Genomic DNA, 6,799 nt, shown 5'->3' with positions numbered 1-6,799 from the left:
AAAAAAAAAAAGAAAGAAACTGTGGTACACATATACAATGGAGTATTACTCTGCCATAAAAAGAATGAAATCTTACCATTTGCAACAACTTGAATGGACTTAGAGGATATTATGCTAAGTGAATAAGTCAGACTGAGAAAGACAAATACCATATGATCTCACTTATATGTAGAATATAAATGAGCAAACAAAACAGAAATAGACTCATAGATACACAGAACAAACTAATGGTTGCTAGATGGGAGGGGTCAGGGGATGGGTGAAAAGGTGAAGGCATTAGGGAGTACAAATTGGTAGTCCCAAAATAGTCACAGGGATGTAAAGTACAGCATAGGGAATATAATCAATAATGTTGTAAAGACTATATAGGTTGTCAGATAGGTACCTGACTTATCTGGGGATCACTCCGTGGATTATATAAACACCTAACCACTGCACTGTACACCTCAAATTAATATAAAATAATGCTGAGTGTCAACTATAATTTTCACACACACACACACACACACACACACACACACACACACACACACACGGTATTGGTCCCTTGTTCCACGAATATACACCATGCATGTTTTACAACTGCCCATCAAACTTGCAAGAGATGACTCCCAATGGATATCAGAACTGGCTGCAGAGCTTTCTGTTTTTCTGGTATCACATAAACCTCCTGATAATTTAAAACTATTCTCAGGTGTTCCTAACAGGAGTATTATAAAAATTAAGTTGTTATCCAAAGAAATAAATCTGGAATAGCAAAATTTCACTGATGTGAGCACAGAAAGACATTTCTCCCTCAAGTTTCTTGATATGGGAGCCTTTTCGCTAATTTGTTTTAATTCCTCATGGAAGAACACACTCCAGAAATTGGAAGTCTAAGAGAATTCACAGTAATATAATTTATTTTGCCATCTGCTTTTCTTAGAAAACGATCAATTAATAACATAATTGCCTTGGCATTGTGTTCTGAATTGTACACATGCTACAGTGGAATGCAAAATTCAGGTTTTATTGAACTGTGGAAAGAGTGTCAAAGTTTTTTTTATTGTATCTTTGATTTTCCATCTTATAAGCATTCTCATATTTTAACCCTACCCCCATTTACTTATTTCAATTTCATTTCAACTTTAAAGATGTAGCAATATTTTAGCACAGTAACACAATGGGTAATATTAATGTATCACACCATTCTACAGAAGGTTTTGATTAGTGTCTCAAAGACGTTTTGCTTATTTTTTACACTAAAGTTCAAGAAATGATGTTTTACTTGAAGAGAATATTAAAGAAGGAGAACAAGTTGTTACATCAAGTACACATGATTGTTGTGGATATCTATCTATCTATCTATCTATCTATCTATCTATCTATCTATCTATCATCTATCCATTCATCCATCTATCATCTTGTGGATATATTTAACTAAGGAAAGTTAGTGATAAAGGCATTAACATACAACCAAAAGAATTAATCAGAATCCCTAGTGGTTCTAATTTTCAGAAAGAAGGACAAAATCAGTGAAGTAAACAGCTCTGAGATGAAAGGAGGATTTGCCCATTACATTAAATGGAACAGATGTCACATGTTTGATGACTCATTCTGGAAGAAGCTCTCTACTACTCAATGGTCAGTTATATCTTCATAGCAATTAGTTAAATATGTCTTATAAAGATACTCTACTAAGATCAGAACTCAGGTTTTAGACTGATAAAGTCCTAATGGTGAATTTATATAGTCTACATTACTGAATTATGTAGGAATAACCTTATAAATTCTATTTGGTTCCTACTATATCTTTGTTAGTGATTTAAAAAAGTAACTACTGAAGTAAGAATGAGAAGTTTGAAAGCCATTTAAACTCCTCCCCATGACATTCAGAAGCAGTGACAGTACAGCAGGAAGAAAGGAAAATGTTAGCTGGGACACTACACAGAAAGATCTAAAGAACGACTTCTCCAAATTTGGTGAAGTTGTAGACCACACTCTGAAGTTAGATTCTATCACAGGGAGATCAAGGGGTTTTGGCTTTGTGCTATTTAAAGAGTCAGAGAGTGTGGATAAGGTCATGGATCAGAAAGAACATAAATTGAAGGGGAAGGTGATTGATCCTAAAAGGGCCAAAGACATAAAAACAAAAAGCCTGTTAAAAAAAATTTGTGTTGGTGGCCTTTCTCCAGAGACACCTGAAGAGAAAATAAGGAGTACTTTGGTCGTTTTGGTAAGGTGAAATCCATAGAGCTTCCCATGGACAAGACCAATAAGAGGCGTGGATTCTGCTGTATTACCTTTAAGGAAGAGGAACCAGTGAAGAAGATAATGGAAAAGAAATACCACAATGTTGGCCTTAGTAAACGTGAAATCAAAGTAGCCATGTTGAAGAAACAGTATCAGCAACAGCCGCAAATGGGAGTCAAAAGGGGGATTTGCTGGCCGAGCTTGTGGAAGAGGTGGTTATGGGGAAGTATCCAGGCGGGGTGGTCATCAAAATAGCTACAAACCATACTAAATTATTCTATTTGCAACTTATCCCCAACAGGACGTGAAGCAATATTTTCCAATTTGAAGATTCATTTGAAGGTGGCTCCTGCCACCTGTTAATAGCAGTTCAAACTACATTTTTGTATCAAGTCCCCGAATGGAAGTATGACGATGGGTCCATCTGAAGTTTAATTCTGAGTTCTCGTTAAAAGAAATTTGCTTTCATTGTTTAATTTCTTAATTGCTGTTTCAGAATCAATTTGTGCTTTATGCCCCTCCTCCCCAGTATTGCAGAAAAAGTCTTGTGTTAAAAGCCGAGTGTGACAGTGTCATGATGTAGTAGCGTCTTACTGGATTTTTAATAAATCCTTTTTTATATAAATGTATTTGCTCTTTTATCATCAGAATAGGAAAATTTGAGGAATACAAACATTTTTTGTCATGGATTCAAGTTAGTAGAAGAATAAATTTGGAAAATTGTAATCCTTGTCTAAATGGAGGACATGGTTAAGACTGCAGTGAAATTTTAAATGCATTTAGTAAAAACTCTAATTTTTACCACAATGTGACCTCCCTGTCCAAATTGGAAATGACTTAATGTAGTTAATTTGTTTGTTGGATGTTTTATACTAAGGTAGCCATTAAGATTTATATAAACATTTTCCCAATGCCCAGTTTTTGCTTTATGTATTGTGCTTTTTAAAACAAATCTGGAGAAATGTGGAAGAAACCCTTTTGAATGGAAACTTAATGTTTTGTGCTTCCATTAAGCAAAAATAAGAACTAAGAAAATTATGTGAGTTATAATAGAAATGATAGTTTCTATTATGATAAATGATATAAATGATAGCTAGTTTATATATTTTTAGGGCTATGGCAGACTTACGCACCATAGATATCCAAATGTCGAGGGAAGATTAAAGAAATGTATGCTGTGTTAAAAAAAAAGCAACTGTTGAGTAACAATTGCATATGGTGACAGAACATAATATTGTGATAGCATATCTATTTTGCATTTGATTAATATATAGAGTGCCTTATACATTTCAATTTGCAAGCTATAAATTGATTTTTTGAAACTATTATAATAAAAAACTATATGTGTTATTTGCTAAGTCTCTTAATGTTTCCACTATTCACTGTAATTTTCTTAGCCAGAATAAAGTTTTGATTGAAATAAATCCTATTTTTGAGCAAAACTGTGTCTTGTAGTAATAATTATCACTCTCAGAATAATAGCTGCTACTTATTTTATGTTGTATGTGTCACACACTTTTCTAAATGCTTGTAAATGTGCTCCTTTCAACAGCACTATGAGCTACTATTATTAACCTCATGTTACAGATTAAAAAATGGAGGAAAATAAGTAACTTATGAGTGCCACACTGAAAATAAGTATTGGAATCCAAATCAGGCCATCTGATTTCAATACAGAACTCTTAACTATTACACTCACTGCTTTCCCACAAATACCTCCTCTCCCCACCCTCCACCTTCCCATAAGACACTATTCTGTTATCAATTTTGTCAAAAATGTTGAGACTATGGCATGCCTACAAATAACAACCAAAATAACTTACAGAGTCTAGGTCAAAATTTTCAGGAGTAAAACTTATTATCTAGCATAGGTAGATGAATGCATGAGTCTGTCGTTTAGTCTACAAGAAAAGTCAGGGTGGGGATAGGTTTGCTTAACCCCTTTGTAAGGAAACGCTAAGATGATCTCCAGATGACACTTGATCTCAGTTATTTGGGAAAACATAAAATATGTCAGTTTATTTCTTTTTTTTTAATTCATAGTGCTATACCTAAATGTTAAATCATTAATAACTAAAAGGCTTAGTCCATAACTTCTATGAAGAGCTATTACATATAAATGTTAATCATGCATTAACAAAAAGGATTCAAATATTTGCCAGACCAGTGCTGCTTTTTAGAGGGATGGCTCAGGACCCACGAGGGTTCTAATTTCAGTGTGTTCTGGTTTGATTTTAATGTCGTAAGAGACAGTGCAAATAGTAGCTGTTATTGGAAATATCTCTTCTTTTTAAAACCACAGTACAGGACAATATTCTCCTTGTGAACATGTGATTATTCAAATAAACTTCTCCTCCGAGTTGCTCCCTCTGGAAATGGGCTTTGCTAGTATAGGAATGTCCATAAGAAAAAAGTAGAAGGCTGATTAAGAGATTGTCCACATCTCTTTTTAAGGAAGCAGCTGCAATGTCTGCTTCAATTTGTCAGGGGAAACCTTCAAATCACCTTGTCGATTTTTCTAATTTATTTACTAACATGGAGTCAACTCGAGATTTACTTACTGGTGGGATCATGCCACAGTTTCATTTATTTCTCATTAAACATGCTGCTGAATAGAAATGCCTTATCACCCACCAAAAGAAGAAGATCACCAATGGAATCCTTAAATAAATTGACTCTAAGTTTGGCTTGAAGTGCACTGCAAAATTATTAACTTCAATGCTATAAACAGGTTGTAAAACAAATAAACAAATATATGTGTATAAATATATATAAAAATGTTTTCATATTATTTAGGTAATTTAGTCTTTTCGCTTCCTTTTTCTTTTACTGTCTGACTTGGGAATCAAACAACATTTTGGTTTCAAAGTAAACTACTGGAATCTATACCAGAGAAAATCTGGAAATATTTTTCATGATGAGTCTTACCTTTTTATTGCTTATATAAATGAAGACAATGATACTTGCCAAAAGTCTGCCTCTTGTAATTAAGTATAGCAAAGCAATTTAGAAAGTTCTTAAACATACTTCCAATAAAAGCCTTTTTTATTTTCTGTGTTTGGTTCACATGTGTACAATAAGATCTATAGTTTTTTTATTCTATACTTCTATTGGTGAAATGTTTTTGAGCATGCTTCCATATTTACTTATGCATCACTTGTACACAGGAGCTACAGTATTAATATATCATGGTTCATGTATGTGTTTATACATGCACAGCATGTAGTGCTTATAATCAATCAGCTGTATTGTCAGTGAAGCTCTACTTGACTGCAGCCTAATACCTTAAAGATAATGGTTTTATTTCATAAGGTGAACTATGTGGGNAAGACAGCTTTCCAATTGCAGGTAGTATCACAAACACAAGGATAGAGGCAGGAATGGGTAAGGTGGAGTGCAGAAAAGGTGTGCAGGCTGGTCTGGCTAGAGAAAATGGGTCAGGTGGTCACACAAAGGATCTTGGGCTTTATCCTGGACACAGCATAAATCTATTCAAGGTTTTTAAGACAGGAAATGATCTGGCCGCATCTCAGATTTAGAAATACAACTTTGAAGATGGTGTATGCTGGGGATCAGGAAGGGGATGGGACACAAGGGTTTGGAGCGAGAGCGAGCACAGCTGTCATAGCGGTGGGCCTAGTCAGCTCGTCCAAAAACTACCTGGAACGAATCGATGAACTGTAAATTGGTTTCATTTGGTAGTATGACTGTGCATCTTTAAAAGGTAAAAATAGTCTCAATCATACGCATACCATATATTGCAAATTATTACAATAATACAAAAACATATTTTACACATTCTTTTTCCATAAAAGGTAGGATTAGGATTTGTATAATACTGATTTTGGCTTTTTTTTTAATGGTATACTCTATTTCAGTTGGCTATGATGTCTCCAAAATTATAATGATACTCGAGAGTGTTCAGGAAGTAAAAAAAAAATAACCGAACTATTGCTTTCATAGTAATACATCTTTCTTGAATATTAAATTGAATTACTGAAGTTATTCTAAAATTAGCCTTTGTAGACAGCCAAATAAAATTTTACTAATTTTAATTCCAAGTGGTGTTTTTATTTTTTTATTTTTGAGTTGTTTTTATTTTTATAGTCTTCAAATATTTTCATATACTATTGAAAAAATGATAGTCTTCACGAAATATGCTTAAAATAATCAATAAACAAAATGCCTCTAGATAATGTAAGGCATTTTATTTTTATCATAGATGTTTTAAATGTCTTAAACTGACTTCTAGGAATGTGTTTAGTTCCAAAATCACAAAAGGAGAATGGGGAAGAAATAAGAATTAGAGAAAAATTTTGCCAATTTTTTTTTCTTAATAATAATTTTGCTTTTTCCAGGGATACTAAATCAATATGTGGTAATAGAGTCAATGACATCCAGTGTTTATTTCCACAAACTTCTAAATCACCTTTTCAGTACAGCAAAATCCAGAAAGGTAAAGCCTATATTTACCAGATTTCCTTGCAGGTATAATTCTGTATGCTAATTAGATTGTACCAACAAGATGCATCCTTAAGATACCTGGAATAAATAAAAGATTAATCTC

General features: G+C 33.5%; 1 protein-coding gene and 1 pseudogene across 1 annotated transcript in view; one reads left to right on the top strand and one right to left on the bottom strand.

Moving 5' to 3' along the window:
- Positions 1–2,660, top strand: part of LOC109372872 (heterogeneous nuclear ribonucleoprotein D0 pseudogene) — a 36,089-nt pseudogene extending 33,429 nt beyond the window's left edge.
- Positions 1–6,799, bottom strand: part of LOC109372874 (CUB and sushi domain-containing protein 3-like) — a 275,626-nt gene that overhangs the window by 103,097 nt on the left and 165,730 nt on the right. The window lies entirely within an intron of this gene.

The sequence above is a fragment of the Hipposideros armiger genome, unplaced genomic scaffold (genome assembly GCF_001890085.2).
Source record: "Hipposideros armiger isolate ML-2016 unplaced genomic scaffold, ASM189008v1 scaffold_671, whole genome shotgun sequence".
Taxonomy (NCBI): Eukaryota; Metazoa; Chordata; class Mammalia; order Chiroptera; family Hipposideridae; genus Hipposideros; species Hipposideros armiger.
This window is presented reverse-complemented; position numbering and strand designations above follow the sequence as displayed.